The sequence below is a fragment of the Scyliorhinus canicula genome, chromosome 27, assembly GCF_902713615.1.
Source record: "Scyliorhinus canicula chromosome 27, sScyCan1.1, whole genome shotgun sequence".
Classification (NCBI taxonomy): domain Eukaryota; kingdom Metazoa; phylum Chordata; class Chondrichthyes; order Carcharhiniformes; family Scyliorhinidae; genus Scyliorhinus; species Scyliorhinus canicula.
In genome coordinates this window covers 17,329,779-17,343,879 of record NC_052172.1, presented here as the reverse complement: position 1 = coordinate 17,343,879, position 14,101 = coordinate 17,329,779, and positions in this window count along the sequence as shown.

Sequence of the window (14,101 nt, the reverse complement as noted above, 5' to 3'; positions counted from 1 at the left end):
TCATTGGCTAGGCTCAGGCATGGCTGAATCTTGAGGGGTTACCTTGCCCTGTCATGTGACTTCCCTTCCGGAAGAGTCAACACCGCCAGGAGGTGGGCAGGATGGGGGAGAGATTGGAATTGAGGTCTGTAATCCTCCGAGTAGGGGTCGAATTCTAACCTGAGGTGTGGTGAGTTGACCTCCTCCCTCCGGCCACGAGGCCCCAACATGGCGTTGGCCATCATTGACCCCCATTGCATTGATCCATGATGATTGTACGGCAGTCCGGGTGACCAGGAAACTCTCCATGGAACCACAGAATCCCTACAGTGCAGGAGGAGGCCATTCGGCCCATCGAATCGACGCCCACCTTCTGAAAGAGCACCCCAACCTAGCCCCAATCCCCCACCCTGACCCCGTAACCCCACCTAGCCTGCACATCCCTGGACACTAAGGGGCAATTTAGCATGGCCAATCTACCCAAACTGCACATCTTTGGACTGTGGGAGGAAACCGGAGCACCCGGAGGAAACCCACGCACACACGGGGAGGACGTGCAGACTCCGCACATACAGTGACCCAGCCGGGAATCGAGCCTAGGACCCTGGTGCCATGAAGCAACATAAGAGCATAAGAATTAGGAGCAGGAGTGGGCCACTCTGCCCCTTGAGCTTGTTCCACCATTCAATATGATCTCCGCTGATGTGGCCTTAACCTCACTTCCTGCCTGTGCCCTGTCACCATGGACTCCTTGTCGATCGAGAATCTGCCTAACCCGCCGTGGATATGTTCAGTGAGCCACAGAGCCCACTGTTCTCATGGGGAGGGGGGGGGGGAGAATTGCAAACACCAACATTATATAAATTAACGTTTTTTGTTGTTGTTAATGAATGATATGTTAGCACACTGCTTAGCACTGTTGCTTCACAGCGCCAGGGTCCGGGGTTCGATTCCCGGCTTGGGACACTGTGCGGAGTCTGTACTTACTCCCCCGTGTCTGCGTGGGTTTCCTCCAGGTGCTCCGGTTTCCTCCCACAAGTCCCGAAAGACGTGCAGGTAACCTGCACGTCTTTCGGGACTTGTGGGAGGAAACCGGAGCACCCGGAGGAAACCCACGCAGACACGGGGGAGTAAGTACAGACTCCGCACAGACAGTGGCCCAAGCCGGGAATCGAACCCGGGACCCCGGCGCTGTGAAGCCACTGTGCTACCGTGCCGCCTCACAAGTTAGTCAAGGGACTGGACGGTCCGCCGGACACGGGGGCCTCAGATCGCAGGTGTGGCGCAGCGGGAGGTACGGGTGGGAGGGGACGGGTACCTAGCAACCAGGCCTAGTGGTTGGGGAGTGTTGGTTAGAGGCAGGGGCAGTCAGCTAGGGCGCTCGGTCTCTGGTGTGTGTGGGTGAATCTCACAACGGGGCCAACCATGCTTTCAATAGGAAAGCAGCGAGTTCCCCCTCAGTGGTACGCCTGGGCCAGGGAGTAACGATCTGCACCTTCGCTAATGTGGAATAACGTGCAGCCGCTAACATTCCAGGCACCAGCAGCAGTCTCCAGGAGCTTAATCATGAGAATTCAATCCCCCGTACTGGCCCTCTGTAAGAGAGAACAGAGCAGTTGGTATTTGCTGACTTTCTATATTTAGCCAAGTTTAAGTTTCAGTTGCATTGCTGCTTTCCCTCTCTCCGCCTGATCTCCCCTGGATCGTTCCCTTCCCTCTCTCCCCGATAGGCCAAAACTCATAAATAGTTCGAAATGAAGCAAACAGGGACCTGGGTCTGAGGGAGAGGCCCTTGAGCGTTTGAAGCTAAGAATCAAAGCTCGATCTTTCTAAGCCTGGGGCACTTTCGCCCGTGGGTTTGTTCAGAATGTCACGGGGTTCAAACCCCCCCTCTGGAAACGTGAGTGTGACAGCCTTGGCCGGCACTCCCAGCGCCACACGGAGGGAGTGCTGCGCGGCGGCAGGGGCTGTGGTCTGGGTGAGACACCAAGCTGAGGGGGCTACCCTTCCAGGGGTGGGCGGCACTTGGAAGAGGAGCAGGAGATCTCCCCCAGGGCCCTGGTCAACATCACCATTAACAGACGATGTGGTCATTACCGCCTGGGATCTTGCTGTGTGGCAAGATGGCCGCCCCCCACCCACCCACCCGTTCCCCGACAGTGACCCTGCTTCAAAAATACTTTATTGGCTGTGAAACACTCTGTGACGTCCACAGGCTGCGAAAGGCGCTATAGAAATGCAAGTCCTTTCGTTTGTCACTGGTTACGTCGCAGCTGGGGTACTGAGACCAAATCTGGGCACTACATTTTTGGTAGGGTGCCGGAGCCTTGGAGAGGGTGCGGAGGAGATTCACTCGGCTGGGAAGAAAGACATAAAATTCTGGGAAAACGCAGCGGGTCTGGCAGCATCTGCGGAGGGAGCAGCAGAGGTAACGGGGGCGATTCTCCAAAATGGAGACCAAGTCTTCGCGCCGTCGCGTTTCACGATGGCGCGAAGCGGGAGCGGGGACGGCCGATTCTGGCCCCCACAGGGAGGGCCAGCACGGCGCTGGAGTGGTTCACGCCGCTCCACCTCCCTTCCCGGTGCCAAATGGGCGCCGTGCCAACCCGCGCATGCGCGGGGCGACTCCTTCACGCGCCGGCCCCGACTCAACATGGCGTCGGGGTTCAGGGGCCGGCCGCGCAACAAAGGAGACCCGGGGTGGGAAGAGGCCTGCCCGCCGATCGGTGGGCCCCCATCGCGGGCCAGACCCCATCGGAGGCCCCCCCGCCTCCCCCGGTGAAGGAACGCTCTTCCCCGCCCCCACAGACCGCCCCACCGACCCTTCGCGCAGAGTTCCCGCCGGCAGCCACCTGGGGGGTGAACAGCGCCGGCGGGACTCTGTCGTATCCGCGCGGCCCATCCGGGCCGGAGAATCGGCAGCCCCGCCGATCCCCAGCGGCCCGCGGTGGGCGCCGGGGAGGGGGGCGCGGAGAATCGCCCCCAACGTTTCGAGTCCCCGTGTGACTCTTCTTCTGAAGGGTCCCCTGGGGCCAGAGCTGTGTGGGGTGGGGGGGGGGGGGGGGGGGGCGGCGTCCTGCAAAGTCACATGACCCTCTGAGTGAAATAAATTCTCTTCATTTCTGGCCTATAAGGGCGACCCCTAATTTTAAAATTTTGTCTCTTAAATGTGGAGACTGAGGGCGGGATTCTCCAACCATCCATTGGCGTTGGGGGTCTCTGCTCCCGCCAGCAGCGCACCCCTCTCCCGCGTGTTTCCCGGTGGAGGGGGTGTGTTTTCAATGGGAATGGGTTTCAATGGGCGGCACTGTGGCACAGTGGTTGGCACTGCTGCCTCACGGCGCCAGGGACCCGGGTTCAAATCCGGCCTCGGGTGACCGTCTGTGTAGAGCTTGCACCTTCTCCCCGTGTCTGCGTGGCTTTCCTCCGGGTGCTCCGGCTTCCTCCCACAGTCCAAAGATGTGCGGGTTAGGTGGGTTGGCCGTGCTAAATTGCCCCTTTGTGTCCAAAAGGCAAATTAGGGTTACGGGGATAGGGTGGGGCCGTGTGTCTATATAGGGTGCTCTTTCAGAGGGTTGGTGCAGACCCGATGGGTTGAGTGGCCTCCTTCTGCACTATAAGGGTTCTATGATACCGCCATCAGCAAATGGCGCAACCAAATTCTCCGCCCTCGCTAGCAGCGGTGGCTGGGCGGGGCCACAACGGAGACCCCCGACCCAAAACTGCACAGTACTCCAGACGCGCCAAAACCCTGTCCAACTTTAATAAACTTCTTTATCCCTGTCCTCCAATCCCCTCGTAACAAAAGTCAACATGCCATTTGCCATCCTCATTCCTTGCAGTACCAGTACGTTAACCTTCTGGGCTGCAAGCACGAGCAAGTCTCGTTACACATCCCCACCGACACGTTTCTCACCTTATTCAGCTCTTCCGTTCTTTTGACCAAAGTGAATAATTTCACACATCCCTGCATTGTAATCCATCTGCCATCTTGTTTCCCACCCACCTAACCTGTCCATACCTCTTTGCAGCCTCTCTGTGTCCTCCCCACAGCTTACCTTCCCACCCAGCTTGGTATCGTCAGCAAACTTTACTCACTGGGCTGGATTCATCAGCTCTGCCCGCCGCACGATTGTCACAGGCAGGACACAGACCATGTAAAGGTTGGGCCGGAGAATCTCGCCCACTGCCTCCTCAAGGCCTCAGCACCAACTCTCGTGGTACTCCACTGTTCACTCGTCAGCATAAAAAAGTCACATTTACCCCCACTCTCTGCTTCCTATCTGTCAACTAGTCCTCTATCCACACTAATATATTACCTCCATGCACACTTATCTTGCATATTTACTTTTTGTGAGCACATGATCGAGTGCCTTTTTGAAATCTAGGTATACTACATCCACTGGTTGCCCTGTATCTACATTAGTTACATCGTAAAGAAACTCCAATAAATTTTCTAAAGAGGTTTTCCCTTTATCAATACCCTGTTGATTTGTTGTAATCATACTGTTCAGGGCGGCACGGTGGCGCAGTGGTTAGCACTGCTGCCTCACGGAGCCGAGGACCCGGATTCCACCCCGGCCCCAGGTCACTGTCCGTGTGGAGTTTGCACATTCTCCCCCGTGTCTGCGTGGGTCTCACCCCCACAACCCAAGGATGTACAGGGTAGGTGGATTGGCCAAGCTAAATTGCCCCTTAATTTGGAAAGAAAAATGAATTGGGTACTCTAAATTTATGAATAAAATAATCGGACTGTGCTTTTCCAAGTGCATTTCTTAAAACTTCTTTGGTAATATATTCCAGCATTTTCCCAACAAATGATGTCAGGCAAACAGGCCTGTCATTCCTGGTTTAATCTCTCTCTCTCCTTTCTTGAAAAGCGGAGTAACATTTCCCAATTTCCAATTCAATGAATTCTGGAAAATCACAGCCTGCAAGCAACATAGAGAGGCAGAGAACGAGAGAGAGATGGAGAGAGACGGGGGGGAGAGAGAGACTATTTCTGTTGGTTGGGGAGTCTGGGACTAGGGGGACAAAGTCTAGAAATTAGAGCCGAACTTTTCAGGAGGGGACACGAAACCTTCTGCAAATGGCAACTGACAAATTGTAAAATTAAAACTTAGCTTGGTACATTTTTGTTGTCCTAAGCATTAAGATTTGTCGGACAAATCTACGTAAACAGAGTTAGATCGCGAATCAGCCATGATCATATTGAATGGCGGAACGGGCTTGAGGGGCTGAATGGCCTCCTCTCGCTATGTGTAATGTAGGCAATGCTAATTTTTCAATTAGTCCCTCTCGCTCTCAGTATCTCCATTTATTTGGCCTCCAGATTCTATCTGTTGGTTTCTCCACCTTGGTCTTCCTCCATATTGACTCACATGCTGGCATTGCAATGGGATCTCTCACTCCTTCTCTCTCATTCTATAACTCTCTCCTCCCCTGTCTTCCCCTTGTTCTTCTCTGCCTCCCTCCCTTCATCCGTGCTGTTCTGCACCTTCTACATTTCTCTCTATCTCTCTGTCTCCGTGATTCACTCTTCTGTGAGCTGTGAGTGGACAGCACAGTAGCACAGTGGCTAGCACCGTGGCTTCGCAGCGCCAAGGACCCGGGTTCGATTCCCATTTGGGTCACTGTCTGTGCGGAATCCCCCCCCCCCCCCGGTGTCTGCGTGGGTTTCCTCCGGGCGCTCCGGTTTCCTCCCACAAGTCCTGAAAGACGTGCCTGTTAGGTGAATTGGACATTCTGAATTCTCCCTCTGTGCACCCGAACAGGCGCCGGAATGTGGCGACTAGGGGCTTTTCACAGTAACCTCATTGCAGTGTTAATGTAAGCCTACTTGTGACAATAATAAAGATTATTATTATCTGAAACAATTACCAGGGAGACGTATACTGCCTTCCAGATATCTTGGCATGAGTTGGATTTTTAATAAAATTAACTTATGGGATGTTGGCGTTGCTGGCTGGGCCCTTCCCGAATTGCCCCTTGATTGGATTTGTTTATTTGTTTATTGTCACCGAGGTACAATGAAAAATATTTTCCTCTGAGTAGAGAAGGTGGGGGGTGAGCCGCCTTCTTGAATCGCTGCAGTCCATGTGGTGTAGGTACACCCACCGTGCTGTTAGGGAGGGTGTTCCAGGATTTTGGCCCAGCGACAGTGAAGGAACGGCCGATATATTTCCAAGTCAGGATGGTGTGTGGCTCGGAGGGGAACCTCCAGGTGGTGGGGTTCCCAGGTATCTGCTACCTTTGTCCTTCTAGAGCAGGGTGGGCAAACTACGGCCTGCGGGCCGCATGCGGCCCGCCAAAGGTCTTTATGCGGCCCACCAAGTCATTAAAAAAAAAAATTGTTTAAAAAATTTTTTTTTTTTTTTTTTAAGGTTAATGCATTACCTGGACCGAGGAAACCAGGGCCGTAAGCGACTGGCCACCAGAATCGATGGCGCGTGATAGGTATCCATAGCGTACGGGGGCCAGGGGTTGCGGGAGCCAGGCCTAAACTCGGAGAGGCTCAGTAAAGGTCACCGAGCATTCCTGAGGCACTTGCCACCACAATACCCAAGCGCGACATGGAAAATCCTAAAGACAGATTTATCGTCAAGTATATGTTAAGGAACAGCATTGCACCTGCTACCTTCTTTACGTCTGCCTCAACACTGAGACATTTGATCCTCCGCATTTATTTTTAATCCCTTGTCAGGTTGCTGACTTGAGTGTAAAGTCACACATGGCATTAGGTGGAAGGATCTGTTCTGACGTCGTGGGAGCGATGAATTAGGTTTGATGTTAACGTGTCAACAGCGATTCAAATTTAGATAACTTCTTTAACTCAATGAAAGATCATTAAGTGCTTCAGGGGACATAAATCAGATCAATATTGCTACTAAGACACATAAGAATATTAAAGGGCAGGTTCAAATTCCACCGCATCAGCTACTGGAATTTAAATTCAAATAATTAAACAATCTGGGTTGAAAGTTCCTCTCGGCGAAGGTGGCTGTGAAACGAATCATTGATTGATGCAAAAACCCATCAGGTTCACCTTCAGGGAAGGAAATCTGCCATCCTTACCCGGTCTGGCCTACATAAGACATAGGAGTAGAATTAGGCCATTCGGCCCATCGAATCTGCTCCGCCATTCGATCATGCCTGATATGTTTCCCATCCCCATTCTCTTACCTTCTCCCCATAACCCCGTGTGTGCGTGGGTTTCCTCCGGGTGCTCCGGTTTCCTCCCACAGCCCAAAGATGTGCAGGTTAGGTGGATTGGCCGTGATGAATTGCCCTTAGTGTCCAAAATTGCCCTTAGTGTTGGGTGGGGTTACTGGGTTATGGGGATAGGGTGGCGGCGTTAACCTTGGGTAGGGTGCTCTTTCCAAGAGCCGGTGCAGACTCGATGGGCCGAATGGCCTCCTTCTGCACTGTAAATTCTATGTAAAAAAAAAAAAATCTCTGTCTTGAAGACACTCAGTGATTTGGCCTCCACAGCACCTTCTGCGGCAAAGAGTTCCACAGATTCAGCACCCTCTGGCTGAAGAAATTCCTTCTCATCTCAGTGTTAAAGGATCGGCCCTTCAGTCTGAGATTGTGCCCTCGGGTTCTAGTTTTCCCTCCAAGTGGAAACATCCTCTCCACGTCCACACTATCCAGGCCTCGCAGTATCCTGTAAGTTTCAATAAGATCCCCCCTCACCCTCCTAAACTCCAACGAGGCCAGACCCAGAGACCTCAACACGTGACTCCAGACCCACAGCAAAGTGGTTGAAGCTTAACTGCCCCCCTGAAATGGTCCTGGTTGTGCCAACCTGCTATAGATACCACAGGGACTGGAGTGTTCAAACTGGCAGCTCACCACCACCTCCTCAAGGGGCAATTAGGGACGGACAACAAATGTTAGGCCCGGCCAGCGATGCCCACATCCTTTGAACGACTAAAAGAAAAATTTGCTGTGTAAAAAAATAGTTCTCCTGATCGCAAACCCGCTCCCCCCCCCCCCCAAGTTTCCCCCCTCCCCACTCTCATAAAACTCCGCGTGACACTGAGCACCTCGGTTAAATCATTCCTTAACCTTCACTGTTCCAAGGAGAACGATTCCAGCTTGCCTCGTCTCTCCACTGCCAGGCCGGGCTATTTCTGCAAAATCAAGGCGCGATTATCAATCAGCCCCTGGTTACGTGCGAGGGGGAAGAGGGACAAAATTGGTCAGCCTTGTCAATGAGGAGAGATGGATGTCTGTGCTGTGATACTGGGAGCGGTTTCGATTACACCCGCTCAGTTGGAACTGTCCCTCCAGAGGGACGAGTAAAGGTCCCCAAGGACGCTCAAGGGAGTTGTCCCAGGGATCATGGCCAATATTTCGCCCTCAACCAAGATTTAAAACCTGGATATATGTGGGATCTTGCTGTGCGTATGTTGGCAGCTGTCTTTCCTACGTCACAACAGTGACTAGAACATAGAGCAGTACAGCACAGAACAGGCCCTTCGGCCCTCGATGTTGTGCCGAGCCATGATCACCCTACTCAACCCACGTATCCACCCTATACCCGTAGCCCAACAACCCCCCCCCTTAACCTTACTTTTATTAGGACACTACGGGCAATTTAGCATGGCCAATCCACCTAACCCGCACATCTTTGGACTACACTTCAAAAAATGCCTCATTGCCTGTTACAAGACTCGGGAACGTCCAGAGGTTGTGAAGGATTACTCTACCGAGGCTCACTCCCCCCCGTGGGCAGCACAGTGGTCAGCACTGTTACTTCACAGTTCCAGGGTCCCAGGTCCGATTCCCGGCTTGGGTCACTGTCTGTGCGGAGTCTGCACGTTCTCCCCGTGTCTGCGTGGGTTTCCCCCGGGCGCCCCGGTTTCCTCCCACAAGTCCCAAAAGACGTGCTGTTAGGTGAATTGGACATTCCGAATTCTCCCTCTGTGTACCCGAACAGGCGCCGGAATGTGGCGACTAGGGGCTTTTCACAGTAACTTCGTTGCAGTGTTAATGTATGCCGACTGGTGGCACTAATAAAGATTATTATTATTAATCTGTAACCTAACTCCATATCCTTACCTATTCCCCGTATCCGTTAACATAGAACATAGAACATTACAGCGCAGTACAGGCCCTTCGGCCCTCGATGTTGCGCCGTCCTGTGAAACCCTTCTAAAGTCCCTCTACACTATTCCCTTATCGTCCATATGCCTATCCAATGCCCATTTGAATGCGTTTAGTGTTGGCGAGTCCACTACTGTTGCAGGCAGGGCATTCCACGCCCTTACTACTCTCTGAGTAAAGAACCTACCTCTGACATCTGTCCTATATCTATCTCCCCTCAATTTAAAGCTATGTCCTCCTTGTGCTGGACATCACCATCCGAGGAAAAAGGCTCTCGATGTCCACCCTATCTAATCCTCTGATCATTTTGTATGCCTCAATTAAGTCCCCTCTTAACCTTCTTCTCTCTAACGAAAACAGCCTCAAGTCCTTCAGCCTTTCCTCATATGATCTTCCCTCCATACCAGGCAACATTCTTGTAAATCTCCTCTGTACCCTTTCCAATGCTTCCACATCCTTCCTATAATGTGGCGACCAGAACTGCACACAATACTCCAAATGCGGCTGCAGTTTTGTACAACTGCAACATGACCTCATGGCTCCGAAACTCAATCCCTCTACCAATAAAAGCTAACACACCGTACGCCTTCTTAACAACCCTCTCAACCTGAGTGGCAACTTTCAGGGATCTATGGACATGGACACCGAGATCTCTCTGCTCGTCCACACTACCAAGAATCTTACCATTAGCCCAGTACTCTGCCTTTCTGTTATTCCTTCCAAAATGAATCACCTCACACTTTTCTGTATTAAACTCCATTTTCCACCTGTCAGCCCAGCTCTGCAGCTTATCTATGTCCCTCTGTAACTTGTAACATCCTTCTGCACTGTCCACAACTCCACTGACTTTAGTGTCATCTGCAAATTTACTCACCCATCCTTCTACGCCCTCCTCCAGGTCATTTATAAAAATGACAAACAGCAACGGCCCCAAAACAGATCCTTGTGGCACACCACTAGTAACTGGACACCAGTCAGAGCATTTCCCATCAACCACCACTCTTTGTTTTCTATCAGCTAGCCAATTTCTGATCCAAACTGCTAAATTACCCTGAATCCCATGCCTCTGTATTTTCTGCAATAGCCTACCGTGGGGAACCTTATCAAACGTTTTACTGAAATCCATATACACCACATCAACTGCTTTACCCTCATCCACCTGTTTGGTCACCTTCTCGAAGAACTCAATGAGGTTTGTGAGGCACGACCTACCCTTCACAAAACCATGTTGACTATCTCTAATCAAATTATTCCTTTCCAGATGATTATACATCCTATCTCTTATAAACCTTTCCAAGACTTTTCCCACAACAGAAGTAAGGCTCACTGATCTATAGTTACCGGGGTTATCTCTACTCCCCTTCTTGTACAAGGGGACAACATTTGCTATCCTCCAGTCCTCTGGCACTATTCCTGTAGACAAAGATGACTTTAAGATCAAAGCCAAAGGCTCAGCAATCTCCTCCCTAGCTTCCCAGAGAATCCTAGGATAAATCCCATCCGGCCCAGGGGACTTATCTATTTTCACACTTTCCAGAATCGCTAACACCTCCTTATAGAACATAGAACAGTACAGCACAGAACAGGCCCTTCGGCCCTCGATGTTGTGCCGAGCAATGATCACCCTACTTAAACCCACGTAACCCGTAACCCAACAATCCCCCATTAACCTTACACTACGGGCAATTTTAGCATGGCCAATCCACCTAACCCGCACATCTTTGGACTGTGGGAGGAAACCGGAGCACCCGGAGGAAACCCACGCACACACGGGGAGGATGTGCAGACTCCACACAGACAGTGACCCAGCCGGGAATCGAACCTGGGACCCTGGAGCTGTGAAGCATTGATGCTAACCACCATGCTACCGTGAGGCCCCAAAGCCCTATGAACCTCAAGCCCTTCTAGTCTAGTAGCCTGTATCTCAGTATTCTCCTCGACAACTTTGTCTTTTTCCTGTGTGAATACTGACGAAAAATACTAATTTAGCACCTCTCCTATTAATACCTTTGTTAACAAAACAATCTATCCAGCTTGTAAGTTGTTGGGTGTAGTTTGATAGATCTTTTAAATTTTTTTTAAAATTTAGAGTACCCAATTCATTTTTTCCAATTAGGGGGCAATTTAGCGTGGCCAATCCACCGACCCTGCACATCTTTGGGTTGTGGGGGTGAAACCCACGCAGACACGGGGAGAATGTGCAAACTCCACACGGACAGTGACCCAGAGCCAGGATCGAACCTGGGACCTCGGCGCCGTGAGTCCGCACTGCTAACCACTGAGCCACCGTGCTGCCCGAGTTTGATAGATCTTACTGAGGTATTTGTAGTTCAACATTAACTATCAAAATCGTGGGGGTTACTATAGACCAGATACCGAACTGGACCAGCCATGTAAATACAGAGCAGGTCAGAGGCTGGGAATCCTGCGGTGAGTAACTCACCTCCTGACCCCCCCCCCCCAAAGCCTGTCCACCATCTACAAGGCACAAGTCAGGAGTGTGATGGAATACTCTCCGCTTGCCTTGGTGTGTGCAGCTCCAACACTCAAGAAGCTCAACACCACCCAGTATGATTGGCCGCGTTAAATTGTCCCTTATTGTCCAATCGTTAGGTGGGTTTACTGGGTTTACGGGGATAGGGCAGGGGCCTGGGTAGGGTGCTCTTTCAGAGAGTCGGTGAGGCTCGATGGGCCGAATGGCACTCTAGAGCAGGCATTGTCAAAGTCGGGGGGCGCCACCCGCGGGGGGGATCGTGGAGCCGTCCGTCGCGGCGCTCCTGATCGTGCAAATCCGCGCACAACAGTCGCTGCAGCCGGCTTCTGATAAGGCCGCCTGCAAGCGGCCTTCAAAATGGCCACGAATATATTTTTAAAAAGTGTGGCCGCACTGCGCATGCGCGCCCGCTCATTGATGCGCATGCGCAGTGCAGACCCATTTAAAAAAATCCGGTCGCAGCCGTTTTGAAGACCGCTCGCAGCCGGCATTGTTAAAGCCGGCCGCAGAAAGTTCGGGGAGAACGATATAATTGGCTGCTTTCTGAACTTTGATGCTGATGAAGTGGAAATCTCTTAATCCAAGAATGGTGAGTGATCCAACGATGGTTTCACCGCAGCTGTAACTTCAACCAAAAGATGTCAACTTTCTTCATCTTGATGTTTAAACTTTCCAAGACAAAGGTCGTGTTTGGAAGCTTTATCAATGAATTGATTTTTACATTTTTAATTGTAACATTTAGGTGAAATGTGGTGAACCTCTTTGTCAAACATTCATCGGACTCGAAACATTAGCCCTTTTCTCTCCCTCTAGATGCTGCCAGACCTGCTGACATTTTCCAGCATTTCTCTCTCGTTTCAGATTCCAGTGTTCGCGGTAATTTTCTTTTATATAAGGTAAGAGAAAATGGTGGGTCGCGAAGGTCGGCCGGCTTGGGTCGCGAAGGTCGGCCGGAGTGGGTCGCGAAGGTCGGCCGGGGTGGGTTGCGAAGGTCGGCCGGCGTGGGTCGCGAAGGTCGGCCGGGGTGGGTTGCGAAGGTCGGCCGGGGTGGGTCGCGAAGGTCGGCCGGCGTGGGTCGCGAAGGTCGGCCAGAGTGGGTCGCGAAGGTCGGCCGGCGTGGGTCGCGAAGGTCGGCCGGCGTGGGTCGCGAAGGTCGGCCGGGGTGGGTCGCAAAGGTCGGCTGGGTTGGGTCGCGAAGGTCGGCCGACGTGGGTCGCGAAGGTCGGCCGGAGTGGGTCGCGAAGGTCGGCCGGCGTGGGTCGCGAAGGTCGGCCGGCGTGGGTCGCGAAGGTCGGCCGGCGTGGGTCACGAAGGTCGGCCGGGGTGGGTGGCGAAGGTCGGCCGGAGTGGGTCGCGAAGGTCGGCCGGCGTGGGTCACGAAGGTCGGCCGGCGTGGGTCGCGAAGGTCTGCCGGCGTGGGTCGCGAAGGTCTGCCGGCGTGGGTCGCGAAGGTCGGCCGGGGTGGGTCGCGAAGGTCGGCCGGCGTGGGTCGCGAAGGTCGGCCGGGGTGGGTCGCGAAGGTCGGCTGGGTTGGGTCGCGAAGGTCGGCCGGCGTGGGTCGCGAAGGTCGGCCGGAGTGGGTCGCGAAGGTCGGCCGGCGTGGGTCGCGAAGGTCGGCTGGCGTGGATCGCGAAGATCGGCCGGCGGTGGGTCGCGAAGGTCGGCCGGGGTGGGTCGCGAAGGTCGGCTGGGTTGGGTCGCGAAGGTCGGCCGACGTGGGTCGCGAAGGTCGGCCGGCGTGGGTCGCGAAGGTCGGCTGGAGTGGGTCGCGAAGGTCGGCCGGCGTGGGTCGCGAAGGTCGGCCAGCGTGGGTCGCGAAGGTCGGCCGGTGTGGGTCGCGAAGGTCGGCCGGCGTGGGTCGCGAAGGTCGGCCGGTGTGGGTCGCGAAGGTCGGCCGGGTTGGGTCGGGAAGGTCGGCCGGGTTAGGTCCTGAAGGTTGGCCGGTTGGTAAAAACGGGTCCCCGGAAAAAAGGTTCAATGACGATTTCCAAAGTGGCCAATCTCACATTTGTCTCCACTGAAATCTGTTGGCTCCAGTTTTGACCAGTCACTTAACCTATCACTTCCACCTTGTCACTTTCTGCTCAGTGGGTGGCCTCTGATTCAGAAGGTTCAAGTCTAGGATCTGGGCATAAGAATGGAGGCTGACACTCCAGTGCAGTACCGAGGGAGTGCTGCACTGTCAGAGCTGCTGAAACCCACGCAGACACGGGGGAGGGGGGGGGGGGGAAGAGAGTGCAAACTCCACACACACACACACACAGTCATCCGAGGCCGGAATTGAACCCGGGTCACGATGCAGCAGTGCTAACCGCTGTGCCCAGTCATTTTGACTAATAATCATTGAAATCTCCCAGGTTTGGCAGCCAATGTGCTTCAGCGAAGGTCTGGAGCTGACAGACACATCCTTCATCTGGGGCAAGGGGGGTCTGGGCACATCCAAGATACAGTGTGTGTGTGCAACCAATGGGTGGTTGTTTTGGTGGGATGACCACATTCCTGCCAAATGGACAAGGC